General features: G+C 43.1%; 1 protein-coding gene across 10 annotated transcripts in view; it reads right to left on the reverse strand.

The window, feature by feature from the left end:
* ST6GAL1 (ST6 beta-galactoside alpha-2,6-sialyltransferase 1) overlaps positions 1-17,183 on the reverse strand; it is a 110,278-nt gene that overhangs the window by 83,416 nt on the left and 9,679 nt on the right. For 4 of the 10 annotated variants that reach the window (XM_073360043.1, XM_073360035.1, XM_073360038.1 and 1 more), the window contains exon 2: positions 6,304-6,423. The exons of 3 other annotated variants lie outside the window; for them this stretch is intronic. The gene's annotated coding sequence lies outside the window, so the exon portion shown is untranslated. 3 more of the 10 variants (XM_073360036.1, XM_073360037.1, XM_073360041.1) reach the window with 2 other exon arrangements.

Below are 17,183 nucleotides of genomic sequence, written 5' to 3' on the forward strand. Positions count from 1 at the left end.
GGTTGTCTCAACAGGGGGAAGTGGTCTGTGGACACCAGGCATTGCAGCAAATAATAAAGCTACAAATGTCAAGAGCATCAAGGAAACTCTCCGCCCTTCAGTACGGCAACTGCTAGGACAGAACAAGAAATGTTTCAGACTGCTATAATTCATTCCAGTGCAATCTCTCTCATGTAGCTTATCCTCACACAAAAGATGCTATCAACATCCAAGATATGTATTTTTGCGGAAATTAAACCATTTCAGCGGAATATGACGCAAAAACCTTAGATATCCAAATGCCATTCTGTGAATATGAAAGGACTAAAAGGACGCATTCTTCAAGAGCACCAGTTTTTAGTGAAACAGCAGCGAGCCCTATAGCATTCTACCCTTGTGAAGAACAACATATGTAACAGTGCTGGATGGCAACGTATGCAGATAAAACTAACAAAGCTAACAAGCTTAGGAGAAACTGAAGGGTTCCCTGCTCCCCTTCAAGTGGAAAAGAGGCTTAAAATGAGATTAAAATACAACCACCATGCTCCACAGTGCACTACAGATAAGTGTTCAATCTGCTGTGACAAGCAAGACAACATTACTTACTGCTAATTCCTTGCTTTGTACCCTGTGTCTCCCCATCCTCTGAACAGAGACATTCAAGTATCATGGCTCCACCTACCAGAAGCAAGCAAGCAGAATATCTGACAGTCAAGCACTGTATATAAGGCCCCAGTCCACTGCCTTCTTGGCAGTTAGAAAACGTCCAGAGTGATAGGAAGAAAGGAGGATAGAGAAAATATAGGAGGGAGGAAGGCAGATGGGAAGAGAGCAGAATGTGTGATGTGAGGAAAGAATGAGAGAGAGATGACAAAAGGAATTACTGGTGAGTAATTTTCCCTTGTCATACATCCCTCTTCCATCCTATGATCAACCACTGTAAGGATACAAGACAGGCTTCAGCTCAGAGTCCCAGATTCATAGAGGAGGAGAGGAGTACAACTCCCTTCAATCTATTTATATATTGTTGTATCACATTAATACAGGCATGTAGGAATGGGGGTCCCAAGTACACAGAGCCCAGTATTCTCAAAGTTTGATGCTTAGCCTCTGCATGGGAAAGGACCACTACTTGAGCTGAGAGGAGCCTGAGAGTGTGGGATTCATAGGGAGACATGTGGGGCTGGTGCGCCCATAAGGCTAGGAAGGACCGTACAAATGGAGGGATATTCTTTGAACAAGGGGACATACTGCCATTGGGCCAAGAAAAAAGGCTGCAGGGGTTGAAGATGCAGCCAGAGTATGAAGCCCATAGAGGGTGCCCCTAAGGTGGATGATCTAAGCAACTCTTAAAGATAGCTTCAAGATTGTGATGCATACTATTCAAATGCTTTGTAGTCAGTGAGGTATTCTTAAGTTGAAGGCAGTCAAACAACTGCCCCAGTACGCCTGTATGCACAAACTGAAGGACTTATCTTAGTTATGCAACCAGATGCTGAGGACAATTGCAATGAAAGATGCACAAACAAGGTTAGATTAAAAAGCCTGTAGTTACTGAAATCCAGTCAATTTAATTTACTGAAGGGATTGTGGAGGCAGGTTCTCCAAAAGTAATCAAAGATGTTCTGCATGCAGTTGCACTTTTACCCTTATGGCCAACTTCTGCTTTCAGAATCACATCCATGACTTGTACTAACTTTAACAGAAGCTGCCGTTCATATCTGAAAAGAGAGTTTGGCCAGAACTACCATCTTAGGGCTTCCTGCAAAGAATTATGCACATGCTTACCTTTATGCATATGGGTAAGTCCCACGAAAGACAATGGGATACTCCCATGTGTACAGCTAATCACACACATGAATCTTTGCAGGACCACTCAGGGCCTTTGATAAAAGTTATCGTTGCTCACTGTCATCATACAAGGTAAAATCCAAGATGCTGTGAAGGAAAAGAAATAGTGAAGCTCGCCATTTATTTTCTATCTGAACAAATTTCAAGATTTCTAAGCATCAAGCATATGATACTTTCTCTATTCATCTATCTAAGATGAATGTGGGACCCCATTACCATCATTATCAGTGTGCCTCACCATCTTTAATGTATTTATTCTCACAACACCCTGTGAGGAAGGTCAGTGATATTATCCTCATTGTACAGATGGAGAGCTGAGGCACAGAGAGGCTAAGCACAGTCACACAGGAAGTCTGTGGTGGAGGTAGGGCCAGGTGTCCCAAGTCCCAGGCTAGTGTGCTAACAACTGGACTCAATGTAAATTAGAGAAATGTGACCCTCAAAAGTACCGGATGCTCACAAGAACTCTGAACTAACAACTGGCCTGTACATTTCACTAGGGCAAGCTTTTTCCCACTGACAGAAAGACCAGATCACAGCAAGTCACAATATTTCAGTACTTCCACTTCTGATCCTGGCTAGGGTTGGAAAGTTTAGAAGTGTCCTAAAATGACTGACCTTCCATTCAGACTCACCCTGGCTTTTGAGATCCTGGCTTCTGTGAATGAAGTCCCTGATAAAGCATAAATTCATATAAACTCACTCAATTGATACTTGGCTGTAAGGAGCATACTGCTGAGGTTCATAAGTAAAACACTTTTCATTTCATTACCAGAAGTCAAATATCAATCTACATCTTTCAGGCTACCTGAGCAATAGATGCACAGCTGATCCTGCCAGAATCTAAGCTATTTATTCTCTGGAGGAGGAAGGCAGGGAGACAAAAACAAGATAAAAACCAAGCATCAACAGCATGAAGTTTAGGAATTTAAACCCTAAGAGTCAGGAAATTCCAAAGTGAAGGTTCTCACAGTAATCAGCTCATCTGCAGTGACATATTGTCCTGAGCAGTCTATGTAGTCAGCCCCCACTCACCCATGCATCACTCTTAAAGTGGTTTCAGAGTAACAGCCGTGTTAGTCTGTATTCGCAAAAAGAAAAGGAGTACTTGTGGCACCTTAGAGACTAACCAATTTATTTGAGCATGAGCTTTCGTGAGCTACAGCTCACTTCATCGGATGTAGCTGTAGCTCACGAAAGCTCATGCTCAAATAAATTGGTTAGTCTCTAAGGTGCCACAAGTACTCCTTTTCTTTTTTCTTAAAGTGGTGTTCTTCAAACACAGCTCTTTCTCCTCCTCTGAGTTGCCATTCCCTCATCTCTCACTACTGCCCCTGCCTTACACACATTCCACAGGCAAAAGGGAGGAGGCTAACTTCATTAAAATTATTCTCTGTAAATAATTTGCTTGGCTCTGGTAAAACAGATTTGGCTTCCTTTTCTCCTCCCCCATCCTAGAAACTTGGGCAAAAAAATAATAATAATAACATAATGTGAAACACCTTCCTTTTTCTCCATAGGAGTGAGGGTGCCAAGAAGAGAGATAATACTGCATTGTGCCAACTGAAAAAGAAATTTCAAGGGAAAATTCTGCCAATAAGTTATAAGTTAGTGGGAAGTAATTCTGGAGAATGTTAGGTTATTTTTATATGAATACTTTAATTATCAGAGACTGAAAAGTGACTGTTCAGGTTGACAGTGTCTCGTTAAGCAACTTGCCAAGGTCACACAGCAAGTCTGTGGCACAGCCAGGAAAGAATACCAGATCTCCCAAGTCCTGTCCCAGTCCAGTACCTTGACCACCACTTTTGCCTTTCAGTTCAGAAGTCTTGCACCAGATCCAACCAATAGTAATATGTGGTTTGTGGTATTCAGGCTGCTCTTCATTAATGCTTCCTCAGATATATTAAAGGTTAATGATCAGGGATGAAGAATTGCTTCTTTAAAATTAAAAAAAGATGCAAAGGTTGCCAAACATTTCGAACAATCCTGCACTATTTACACCAGGCATGGATTGCAAGGTTTAAAGCAGAACTCCCCAAAATGAATCCAACATAAGTATGCAAGACCCATCAAACACCAACCAGGTATCCTGCTGGGAAAACTAACATCATAAGGAGCCAGGCACAATGCAGGCATTATATAAGTTTCTCCAGACAGCTCAGCCTCTGGCAATGAACCTCAGTTCTGACCTGCAGAACCCCTTGATGTCTATGTCTTCCTGAGTCACTACGGGAGGGGGGGGGGGGTTAAGAGAAGTTGCAGGCTAACAAATACAAAATAGGCCCCTGATCCTGCCAATCCTATCCCTGCAGCAACCCCCGCCCCACACACAGCCCCACTGATTGCAAGACTTCTTGCAGGCATCAGGAGCAGGCCCACATTTCTTGGTTGCAGGATCAGGTATAAAAAGGAGTGCAAACAGGAGGTACCCACCAGTACGCAGAACTGGCAAGAGATTTTTTAGCAGGTACGAGGTACCAGAAAGACATGGGGCTAGCCCCCACACTCCAGAGGGGGGGGAATGGGGCTGCGCTTTGCTCATTAAAGGAGCAGAACGTGGCTAGGGAGGGCATTAATTCTTTAAGTGGTTTTAACAGTACAATACATATGCTAACAAACTTAAACAAAGGCTTTGTTTAAGTTTGTTAGCATATGTATTGTGCTGTTATGTTGGTCAGGAGTCCTCAAGAGGGAAGAGGTGGAGGGGGGATGGAAGGTGTTTAAACAGTGTTTTTTATTCTGTTTCTCCCTATTGGTCTGAATTATCCATGACATCCATACAGCATCACATCAAGTCCAAATCATTAGAGGAATGCCTCTACTTGCACTGACCAGAGGATGTCTGGATTCTAATGTCAGCCCAGTTCTGCAGCCTGACAGGAATCAGGTGTTGTCCCCAGTGTAAACATTGAATTCTTCTTTGCAGCCAAACTAATCTAATATGCATTTTGTTAACTGGAACTGGAGCAGCAAAACAAAGAAAACAAATGCCTCATTTTCCAGTTTTGTGGGTGAGAGAACTGTAAATGAAGATTATAATGCCGGACACTGACAGCCTTAAACCAGCCGCCTCAGGAATCTGCCAAGAACTTTGCTGAAAATATGTTCCTGATCTTAGCAACGGAGCTAAGACTTACCACACATCTGCCCACCTTTATTTGAATGAAGCTCCTTCTGATCTGACAGCTCAGGCATTGTCAATTTCATCCAGAACAATTTATAAACTTGGAACCTAATCCTGTAAACCTGCAATCATTTGATCAATCCAACGGAAGACAACGGAACTATTTGCATAACTATGGACAACTTTTGTGGACTGGTGAGTGTTTCAGGAGTCTATTCCTATAAAGGAAGTTGAATCCCCCATTGAAATGCAATGTTTGGGTACAATACCATAAAGCAATTTAGGATACAGTTCTACTTAAAATTTGTCTTTTAATAAGTCATACATAAGCTGAAATGGCTCCTCACCCAACTCCCATATTCCATATAAACAGACTTAATACTACATATGTGGGGGGAAAGTGAGTAGTTAAGCATGTTGATGTTTGTATACACAAAGGGGGATATCAGAGGGGAGGGGAAGATAGTGGGGGCCCCGGGCTGGGTGGAGTCACATGGAAGGTCATGTGGGGAGGTCACGTGCCCCCCTTGTGGTCCTCCCATGAGTACCACACCGGCAAGAAAGGATTTCTACTCACACCTCTGGGTATAAAAGATAGTCAAGCATTAACTCATCAACTACCCATGTCAGGAACAAAACAACATCTCTTTTCATTCAAATTATATGGAACTACACTAGCTTCCTCCTGAAAAAGGATAAAGTCCCAAGTTGGGTAACACGAGACTGATCACTTCTGTAGAACCACAAAAAGGAACAACCATAAAACCTTCATCCACTGCACTGGACAACAGAAAGCACAAAACAGGACAGCTCTACATTCAGAACAAAAACCTGATCAGTAAGGGGCTAAATATTTACTCCTTCTGGATAATATATTCCAAAACTCAGAGATGTAAAGCAAATCTGATATGTGCAATGCATTTCTAGAGAACTAATGTCTTGTACGCTGTCCAGTCAGACTGCTGGGAATTACCTCCATATTCCATTCAGTGTATAGTAATATATTGTAATAGTTACAAAAGGCAAACATTAAAATACAGTACTGCATATTAAAATTTTATTCACGGCTGCCTGCTACTTTTATTCTTCTGTACCATATTAGAGTATAGTTGAGAAATAATAGCTGCTTCACTAATTTGGGGGGAGGGAATTTCAGCCCTACTGATGAAGGATTTACAACATAAGTGTTAACTTGGGTTAATAATAGGAAAGCTGCCAACTAAAGATCATATATATAGACAAGTACTCACCTCAAACTCAGTACCTCAGCCAATAAACTGTTTACCCTCCCTCCCATCTTCAGTGCTCCATTGTGTGGGGCAGAGTATGGTGGAATAATGACTCACTTGTTCCCTCCTGACTGGAGACCCTTTCTGTTAAGTGACAGAAGATTACAGGCAAGACTGATGTCACCAAAGCATCCACCCAGTTATGAAATCTGTAGATCAGACTCCCTCTCTCTGTTCCTAAGGAGAAAAAATGAGAAAAGTCAAATTATAAAAGAGAAACAGAGTTTCCCATTGTCTAGGTATTCTAGGCACTACGTACTTATGGGCTATACTTTAGGGGGTTATGGGTAGACTTCAGAATAACTCTGGGTACCCTGGGAAAAGGGAGCAGGACAGAGCAGTACTCGCACCACCCTATAACTGAGTATACCTCACACAGCACTGGCCTGACACCACTGGTTGATGCAGAAGAAGGTGCTCACCCCTACCCACTCTGGGAAGTCCAGCTCCACTACAGTTATGCAAAAAGAAAAGGAGTAAATAAATTGGTTAGTCTCTAAGGTGCCACAAGTACTCCTTTTCTTTTGGCGAATACAGACTAACACGGCTGCTACTTTGTAACTACAGTTATGGACTCACTTTCCCTGGGCCTGCTCCAAAGCTCATTAAAGTCAATGAGAAGTCCTTCCATTGGATCAGCCCCCTGGTGCTCAAGGAGCACAAAGAATAAGACTCTGGTTGGCACCTACGCAGGTGCACAAGGCCGTCTGACCTCGTATTCACCAGCACAATGCCAGCCACAGACTAGCACTGAACCAGCACCTACAATGTCTTCTGATACCCATGATCCAGAGCCAACTTTCACAGGGATAACTGCATCCAAATAACAAGAACAGTTATCTCTATGGAGGTTATTGGAGAGGATGGTTTTTAAAACCCCTGCAGAGGTAACATCAGCTCTATAGTTAGATTTATGTTCTGTGGTTGTCGCAGTGGCGTACAGGCATATTTTAGTTACTAGCTATTTGGCAGCTCCAGGTTCCCAGAAGAAATAAACATTGCCAGCATAATTTTGGCAGAGCACAATTTGGCAGAGCAATCAAATTCTGTATTTGCATATTTCCACTGTACCGAGACAAGTTCTCATTGCCTGTGGAGGAGAGAAGGAGAGAGGTTATGTCTCCTTTTCCCCTGCTGCCTCAGTGGGAGAGCAGTGGTGCCATCCTGCCATCTGCCAGTTTCTATTAGATAAAAAGCTGAGAGAAACTAAACAAATGTTTGAAAAGCCAGTGGGCAATATGAGTAAACAAGGTACCATCTTGCCTGGAACCCTCACTTGTTTCTGTGCAGACTTTACTAATGAAAGAGAAAAGAATAAAGTGCAGCAAAGAATTAAATTCAAAACTTGATAAATTTGCTAACAGAGTTATAAACTTGGGAGACATCCAAGGCCTCTGCAGCAGCTTGCCATGCAAGAGGCAAATATTGGAGAGGTGATGGCAAACCTGATTAGAGAAAACAAGCCACTTAGTAGCTACAAAGAATCAAACCACAAGTCACTGAATTAGATGAAGAAAATGAATCAGCAAACTCAATTGTTTCTTTTGAGAATGGGCTTCCTAGAGCTCACAGAGCCAAATTATATTTAATGTCTGAGATCTGCAGACAAAAATGCACGTTTGCACACCTACGTGTGCAAGGGCAACTATCTACCACAATTGCACACATATATCCAGCATGCAGGTATCTAGGTACCTATTTGCACACACAAGTGTACAAGTCATGGATGCAACTGTGGTAAATGTACAAATTTGCACACCTGTCTGTGAGCACAAACATCGTTTTTTTTAAATCTGACCTTTAAACAAGAGGTGGAAAGTGTCCCTTTATCATGTATGTGGAGCAGAGCCTTCAAATGGATCCTGAAGGTGTCTGACAGCACTGTTAATAAAACAAAACACAAGAACGGACTCATGTGCTGTCTGAAAAAAATACACTGATATAGTCCCATAGGTTTGCATGGCACTTTACGGATACAAAAAAAAATATTGACAGGCACCGAAAGATGTACCCAGCAGGACTTGAAAGAAAATAGTTGCCTACTCTCGAACATTTCCCTAGTGAGTGGGGAAGCCAGTCCTACCAGCTTCTGCAGAATCTAGGCCTTTTGAAAAGCTCCGGTCCTAGCCTTTTTTGTTGCAATGCTAAACCTCAGAATATAAAGGAGTGTAGATCAAAGCAGTGCCGTCTTCCCAAAACTGTAGGCTAACAGCCGCAGCACTTGGAACAGTTCACAGCTTTCCGAAACTGCAGCAGAGAGAAAGCTGACCAGAAAGCTGTGAGGACGGGTTTGAGGCCTGTTGTGTTGGTCTCGCTCATTAGCTCAGTAACCTAAATCGGTGTTTCTTAAATGCATCACCAGATTTTTCTGACAGCCTCCGAAGTGCTGCAACAATCACTGCGCTGTTACATATTCATGTTGCTTTGTAAACAAAATAAATCACAATGCACACTGATTCCCTTCAAAATATTACTGTTCAGGCAGAGCTGAACTATAAAGGCATGGGTTTTTTTTCCAAGTCACAAAGCATATTCACTGGCTAATCGCTATGTTTACATCTCGCGCTACCGTAGCTCCATAAACGGCTATTGGCCAACGTCACTGTCAGGAAGATTACTGCATGGTGTTTGGGTAGGTTGAGACTGTTCGTGACAGAAGGTGGAAGAGTTAAAATTGCCAGTGGATATCGGAAAGTTTTTTTTTAAATCAGTGCCAGAAAATGACTCTGAATGTGATACAGAGATGGTACCCAAGGAGCCAACTGCTGCTAAGAAAAGCAGAACACAGAAAGAAGAAAAATGAACATTTCAGGACCAGTGGGAAATGCAGTTTTGTGATTCCATTTCTGAGCAAGTTGCTGTGTGCGCTGTTTGTACAAAAGAAATGCATCAAATTAAAATGTATGCAATGCAATGTCACTACAGCATTCACACAGGGAAGTTGAACAACACTTACCACGGTGAGTTTCAGAGGCATGAGCTGTTAAACAATGCAAAAAACAAGCTTGAAAAACAACAGTGTCAGCTCAGAGATTTTTTTTTTTCTAATAAAGCAGATGAGATACGGGTGGCTACTTTTAAAGTTGCACTACTTTTGGGGAAAGCAAGAAAACCATTCAGCAAGGGAGCATTCATGAAGAAAACTGTTCTGGCCGTACAACCAGAAAATACACCACTGAGCAACAACATGTTACAGAGGAGCACATGAGATCTGGCAAATTTTCTACAAAACAAACCAGCTGAAAAAGTCACAGTGAGCCCTTTCTACATCCTGTGCTTGGATCAGAGCCTTGATGTCCTGAGGAATCCCAAGGTAATCATATGTGTTCACTTTTTGGACTGTGATCACCACTGAGAACACCATTGTTCTTCTGAAGGTATTTTACGTCAGGTGAGCCACAATGATAGGCCAACTGGCAAACACATTTTTCAATGGGTCCAGGCAAGAATGGAGGAGTGCCACGTTAGCTTTGACAATCTGTGCGGCTTGACAGTGGACAGGACAGCAGCTTTATAAATGCACAAGGTGGGTGCTGAACTGCTTCCAAGAAAGCTGCACTCAGCAGCTTTTTTTTTTTGTTTCACTGTTTTGCCCATCAAGAAGCTTCAATGAAAAGCATGGATGAGATTGAATCCGTAGTGAAAAAGTGCATCACTGCTGTCAACACCAGCAATGTCAATGAAGGGAGATGAGCAACTTTGTGCGAAACGGGCTGTGAGACACATACGGTGCTGCTGAATTACAACCCAGTCTGCTGGCTTCATTTTAACGACAGTGAACAGAGGCTATTTGAGCGCCAGGAAGAGCTCGTTGAGGTTCTGAACACAGTTTTGCCAGAACTGTCCCAAAAGCTACAAGATTCAGAAGCACATGGCTGTTTGCTCCTTTTGAAAGAGTTTTTACCCATGATTGCTTCCTTGAACCTGGAGTTTCAGAAACCTCAGATAACGATATCTGACAGCACTGAAGTAATTAATACAGTCAGGAAGACAATCATTGACATCATCCAGCCCCTAAGGAGGAAAAAGACTTTTCAGTTTTTTAAAAGCTTAGTCAGTTTCTCAGCTGTCAGGATAATAAGGTGCAGCAAAAGATCAGTTTCACTGTCACTGAATACCTGAGTATCCTCCTGGAGGATCTTGAAAATCATTTAAGTGAAGGAAACTATTTCAGTCAGTACCCCTTCGCGACTGACCCATTCAGAAATTCTGGTTGAGGCTTTTTGGCTGCAAACAAACTAACTGCCTTACAAAACAGATTAGCTTCCTTTGACTCTTCAGATTTAAGCAGTCTCAAATACCTTATTCTGTAAATGCGCAATAATGCAAGAATGAAAACATATTTTAATCAGCCTGGTATTACAGTACAGGAGTTCTGTAGTAATGTGTACCCGTTTGAGGACATCTACAAACCCCGAGCTAAAGTTGCTTTTCTTTTCTTGTCCCTCTTTTCTACTGCTGTGCTGTGTGCACTGCATTTTCTGAAGAACAAATACCAAAACTGCCTCACTGATGCTAAGCTGAAAGTTTCTCTTCTAGTTTCACAGGAGACCCAAGATCCTACAGACTTTCCATTCAAAGAGCTCCTGAACCTTTGCAAGTAGTCTGATCCACACAATGGATGTGTTAAAACCCAGAACTTTAATTTCATTATCACACTGTATTAGTAAAGTACAATATAACAGGAATATATTTGTAGTTACTACAGTATTACCATTTTTATTACTGGATTGGACTGATTTTTTTTGCCTGTGAAAGAGAAATTTTTTGACATATTTGCAGATATGTTTTTTTCTTTATTATTTAGACTTTATTATGTAAAAGCATTTTTAAATTTAGTTCAGAATTGTTGTACAGATATCCACCTTTTACCAAAAAAGCAAAGGAAACACAAAAAAGACAAGAACGTGCAAAGCACCTTATTTGTGTTTCTATTGTGTTTAGATGCAGTAAAGAATAGAGACAACTGTACATTATTTTTATTATTGAGTCTGCAAAAAAAACAACCACATAAATAAATTACCTTGATTTGCACATGTAAATGTACATATTTATTTCTTTTCCCTAAAGTTAATTAAGTATTTCAGGAAAAACTGTCAGAGCAGCCACCAAAAAATTTGCTGTGAGGACCCCTGAAAATAAAGTCACTGTTCTTGTAAGTAAGCACAAGGAGCTCAGACAAAAAAAGCAGGGGATTCTGCCTAACTAGAGCAGACAGAGAATTCCACTTGATAATCAGCCTTCCTCTCCCATGATCTAAAACAGACTGTGCATTATTCAAGTATCTGCTGAGCTCCCCAGGGTAAGATGCAGACATTGCCATGAATCCACAGAAGCAGGGGTGAAAGTAGGCTGGTATGGGCTGGTACGATGTACCGATAAGAAGAGGCCGCCAGTACCAGCCTGTACGCAGCAGATGTTAAGTGCTTTAACATTGTTGTCCCTATTCCCACACACACATACATCAGCGACCCTACCGGCAGGGCCACCAACTGGAGGGGTAAAAGGGGCAGCTGCCCCGAGGGCCAGTGATTTAAAAGGACCCGGGGCTCCCGGCCACCGACACCCCTACCGCAGCAGCAGCTAGAGCCCAGGTCCTTTTAAATCACTGCCAGAGCCCCGGACAGCATGAGCCAGACAGCATGGATGGGCTGGCTGGGGAGGCTGACCCGCCCAGTCCCGCCCCGTCCCTTCCACCCGAGGCACCGGGCCCCCGTACTGGTAAGTCTTCTATGTTACTTTCACCCCTGCACAGAAGCCACTTTCCCAGGTGATATGTGCAGTACATAGTAGCCAACAGCCCATTCTCCATTGCATTTTCTACAGGAGAGTGAGAAATTAAAAGGAAAAAATCTAAGAATGAAGGGGTAGAAACCGCCTAATCTCCTTTCACTGGGACAGTATGACAAAGTCCATTCTGCTTCGAATTAGGCTAACAGCCTATCCTGAGGGAGAAGGACAATAAAAGCATAAGGAGATGGTATTAAGGTATTTAGATCCCCATACAGTTAGCATTTAAATGGTCCCAACTCAGCTCTGAAGTTAACACCTTGTGGAGTTAGTAACTTTAGGAGAGCGTCCACACATTTATTGCTGCTATAAACAGGTGGAGACAGCTGTCTATATAGCCATCTATGTACTTATATGGCTTTCTTTGCCATGGTATACTAAAGCCCTGCCTAAGTAGCTAAGAAAAACAAATACAAAAATAAACTCTTGCTTTGCCAGCTGTAGGGGAAAATTTGCATAAGTAGTGGACTTTTTTCAATATTATTTACAGATAGATACACACACACACACACACACAGATGGGTGGGTGTGCATGAACATGCAAGCTTGTGCACATGATATTCACAGACAGGCCAACAAGGAAAAGCTACCTGAAAAACTTGGGATTGCATTAGGTTCCTGAAGTCAGTGGTATTTTTATTTCTTGCAGGAGTGAATTCCTTAGTCTAGGTCCAGTTCCCACTGAAGTTCTGACTACCTCCAGTGCTCACATGTATTCCTGTATGTCTCAGCTGACCTAACCCAATGGGGTGCTCAATCTAACGAATATCAGGCAAAGTACCTTGAATGGCACTCAGTTTTCAATGGGGAGTCAGCAAAAAGAGTAGAGCACTGTGGTGCTGTATTCACAGCAACCAAGTTGCTGAGTAGATGGATTACTGCATTTTGTGCTATTGGGAGTCATTAGAGGGGGTGTGGTTTTATTCCCAGGTATACCGAATTGCAGTAAATAAGCCTGGCAGTCACAGACAAAAAGATCATCATGGCCATAACTGATAGGATGGGGCAACAGTCTTCTAGCCAGTCGCACGGTTAGTGGGCATTTTTCAAAGCCATGGATACTTGCATATTAAATAGCATTGAGAAATCCAAAAGTAACCTGCAGCAACATTATAACCAGTGGGCAGGTGCCCTCAACAGAGGAGAGTTCATCAATGTGCTTCCTATCAGTATCACCTCTATCTTGCCCCTCTTGACCTTTGGCCTGCTTCTCTCCATCCAGCTGCTGTCCTCTGCATGGCACTGGAAGATGGTGCTGTTTAAACTGATGGTTTGTTATTGAGTGCTGAAATGTGTAGTGTTTTATGTTAAGAAAAACAGCTTTAAATAACTGGTTTAAAGAGACACAGAATCACAGAGTTTCCAAAGTGAAATATTGAGAGAACTAGGTTCAGAGAAGGGTGATGAGAATGGTTTGAGGTCTGGAAATCACATCTTACAATGAGAGCCAAAGGTGCTAAAGAGAAAGTTAAGAGATGCACAGTCTATAATTACCTATGGGGGGAGAAGATGTGATGCTTTTTAATCTAGCAGACAAAGATGTTACAAGAGCCAAAGACTGGAAGTTGAAGTCAACAAGTTTCAAACTAAATACGATGTGCATGTTTAACAGTGAGGGCAATAAACCATTGGAACAGATTATCATAGGAAGTAGTGGACTCTCGATTATTTCTTAGAGTCTTTAAATCAATGTCCTTCTAAAGGACATTCTAGTTCACCTGCAAGTTGATGGGCTACACACAAGAATCACTGGGGAATTCTACAGTCTGTGTTATGCAGGAGATCAGACTATTAGATCAATGATCCCTTTTGGCCTTGAAGTCGATGAAAATTTTGGACCTACCAATCTTGACAGCATCCCTTTCACATTCTAGTTTTTAAACTGGCACATCTGAATGTACATAAAAGGCAAGTTCAAAAACAATCACATGCCCTTTACTATTGATTGGCATTGGAGCTAAATGATGCCAGCCAAGTCATACACATTTGGTGATGAAGACTTATATGTGGATGGAGATTAAGTAATACCAGATCTCATAAGTCTGCACTTTGTCAATGATTAGATGTAATCCATCTCTGTCTCACATTGGGAACCCTACTTTCCTCACACACATTTCCAAATTACATCACGCGATTTAATCAGTAACAGCTACAAGCGCTTTGCTAAAATTCAGGCATTTCTATCGTTTGTCCTGATACAACTCCACGTCTCAGTAAACAAGGCTAGGTTTAAATCTATGCACTGTTCCAAGGTTTGACTTAACCAAGTTAAAACAAGTTTCCAAAGAAATGGTAACCTCATACATTATTATACAAAGCATCCTTGTTGCCACAGCCTTGTCAGAAACTTTGGTTGCACAGGACTTTTTGTCTTATAGGAACATAAGGCCAACTCAAGAAAATGTTAGGTGATGTCTGAGAGATCCTAACAGACATTACAGGGAATTTGGTACATGTCCAAAGAGAGGATGGCTCTTCTTAGTCAAAGGAACAATTTTAAATTCACTTTCCTATTTAGCCAGAGAGGTACCTAGTTGGACAATGCGTCATAAAGGCCTGTAAATAAAAGCCGCAATCCCTTGCGTCCACGGCCTGAAACAGAATTATTTCCTCAGGAAGATTGGGGGTATTTTGTCTATTAAAAAGGAGGTACTGTGAAGATATACAAAAATATGGCTCTAGTTATCTCCTTCACTTCCATAAGGGTAGAAGAGTCAGAGTGGACAGATCTAGCTTGGGAGGCACAAAATGGAGGAGCACCATCTCTGTGACACTGTCCCTCCCTCTGGGACCCGCCAAGGAGCCTCTCTGTTGGAGCTCTTCTTAGTTAGTCCACCCCAGGTTTTCAGGGCTATGAGGGGCTGATGCCAGGAAACTGCCATTCTCTGCAACATGCTGGCCTCCACAGACCAAGGATATATTCCTAGCAACACTTTGGGAGTCCTACATAAGTAAAAGGAAATAGGTTATTTAACTTTGGCTCAGCACATGTGTTTCCGGCAAAGCAGCAGCTTTTGATGGGCCAAGTAGCTGTGTTGCCAGTGAGGAGGAGAAGCCAGGAGAATAGCAGAGGGCTAGACTGGAGCTTCCCTTTCCTGTTTATTCCCAAAGTCTGCAGGGTAAGGAGAGAAAACCCACTCCACAGCCCCCTAAACCCTCCCGCTTCTGAGGGAAAAGGAAGTTCACCTCCCTAGAATTTCCTGGGCCTTTCTCCCAAATATTTCCTTGGGAGGATACAAAATGACCCCATGTCTTTAAGAATTCCTTACCTCTTTTATTTAAGACCTTGGAAATACTATAGTTCCTGGAAAAGGCTACTGTATTAAGAACTGCTGTAGCACTGTAAGCATGGGGGTTTATTTCTTCCTGGACTAGAACAGATGAATCCCAATCCATTGGGACCCAGTAGCAGTTAAAGAAATTAAGCCCCCACAACATTTAAGGCATATCTACACATACAGTGCTCAACGTATCTGGTAAAGAGGCTCTATATACCAGTAGGAGAGAGCTCTCCCATGGGCATAATAAACCCACCTGCGCGAGCAGCAGAAGCTGTGTTGGCAGGAGAATGCCCTGTGCTGGGGCTGGGGGGGAAGGGGGGAGAGGCAGCAAGCAGCCCATGGAAATGCTGCTACCCGGAGCACAGAGGCACCTCAGGCAATTGCCATTCAACATACAGGGTTTGTAAAAGTAGCCTCTGCATAGCCAGACAGGAAGCACATAAAGGCTGTCAAAATTAACGGCAAGGAACTCCTTGGGTGGAGGGATACAGTGCAGAAATTTCTGTAGTCAAGAGAAACCTTGTTTAGGAAAAAACTTACTGCCAGGGCAGATGGCAGAGCTTTTGTTAGTAGGAGGTCACAAAATCCTTGTGCCTTTGGCTAAAGTGCACATGGAAACTGAGGATTTGGAAGCTGAATTGACTGTGGCAGCTGTACCCAGTAACCCGTCACAATTATTACTGGGGAATGACTTTTTCAATGTAGCTTGGGCTGTAAAAGGGTCTGCCAGCAGGAAGGAGGAATACCATGCTGAAACCCCAGAAGGAAAGGGTGAAGTCTCAGGAACTGCGGGGGGGAATGGGAGAGTGCCTCTTTAATTCCTCTGCAGCAATGGGAAACAGTCTGCTACCAGCGGTGGGTGAAGTTGAGACCAGTTCCTGCTGCCCGGTAGCTAAAGGCAGCATTTCCTCACGGGAAGAGGGGAGCGTATTGCCAGTCAGTGAGAAAACTGTTCAGGTGGTGGGCTGCCAGCAGGTTGCAGCTGAGCAAGGGATAGACCTCACTCTAGGGAGCAGAGGAAGATGTGTCTTAGAGGGAACCCCAGAGGGTGATGGAATCCTCGAGACCACTGAGGTGCGTGAGGGTTCCATAGTGGCTGCCAGTGAAAGGACTGTTCTGGCTGTTAGCTGTGAGCCCTTCACAGCTGAACAAACGATAGATCCCACTCTAGAGAGCACAGAAGTATGTGTCTTAGAGGGAGGCCCAGAGCGGGGAGTTGAGAAGGAATTTGGGGAAGTACGGGAATATCTCCTCACTGATTACATGGGAGGGTTTGCCCAGGGCAGAACAGTTGTTCCAGCATCTGTGCTCCCAGGCACTTCACCTGTGGCTTAGGTTTTAAGAGGGAACTGTGTAACTGACCCCTAAGGGGAGCAGTCATACAACTGACTTCTTGGGGACAGAGAGAGGGGTGGCAGATGGTATCCCAATAAGGTCCCACTTTTGCAAAATGCTGTTTCTGATGTACTTGTGAAAACGAACTCTGTCTTTTTAGTAGGATTCTCATCCTGTCTTAAAGACTTGAGTGTCAGTGAAAATGCTAATGACCCACCGGAGAGAGGGGAGAAGAAAGCCATTTCCCGGGTGGATAAGATTACTCCTGAGGGAATTACGTGTCACTGTGCGTGCACAGAATTCATATCCCCTGCAGATTTCTTTGCTTCCCTGCAGAAAAATGACTTTCTGACAGGGAAGCAAAGGGAAGATGCAAGAACTGTCATGCACCATTCCCTAGCTACACAGGTACATCATTTCAGGCACCCTGAAGCAGCCAGCAGAGAGGTAAATCACTGCAGGGCTGGGGACACCCAGCCTGCGGCTCCTACCCTGAGCTGAGATCAGCTGCTAGTCCTGGCTAGGCTGGAG

Source organism: Lepidochelys kempii, chromosome 9 (assembly GCF_965140265.1).
Source record: "Lepidochelys kempii isolate rLepKem1 chromosome 9, rLepKem1.hap2, whole genome shotgun sequence".
Taxonomy (NCBI): Eukaryota; Metazoa; Chordata; order Testudines; family Cheloniidae; genus Lepidochelys; species Lepidochelys kempii.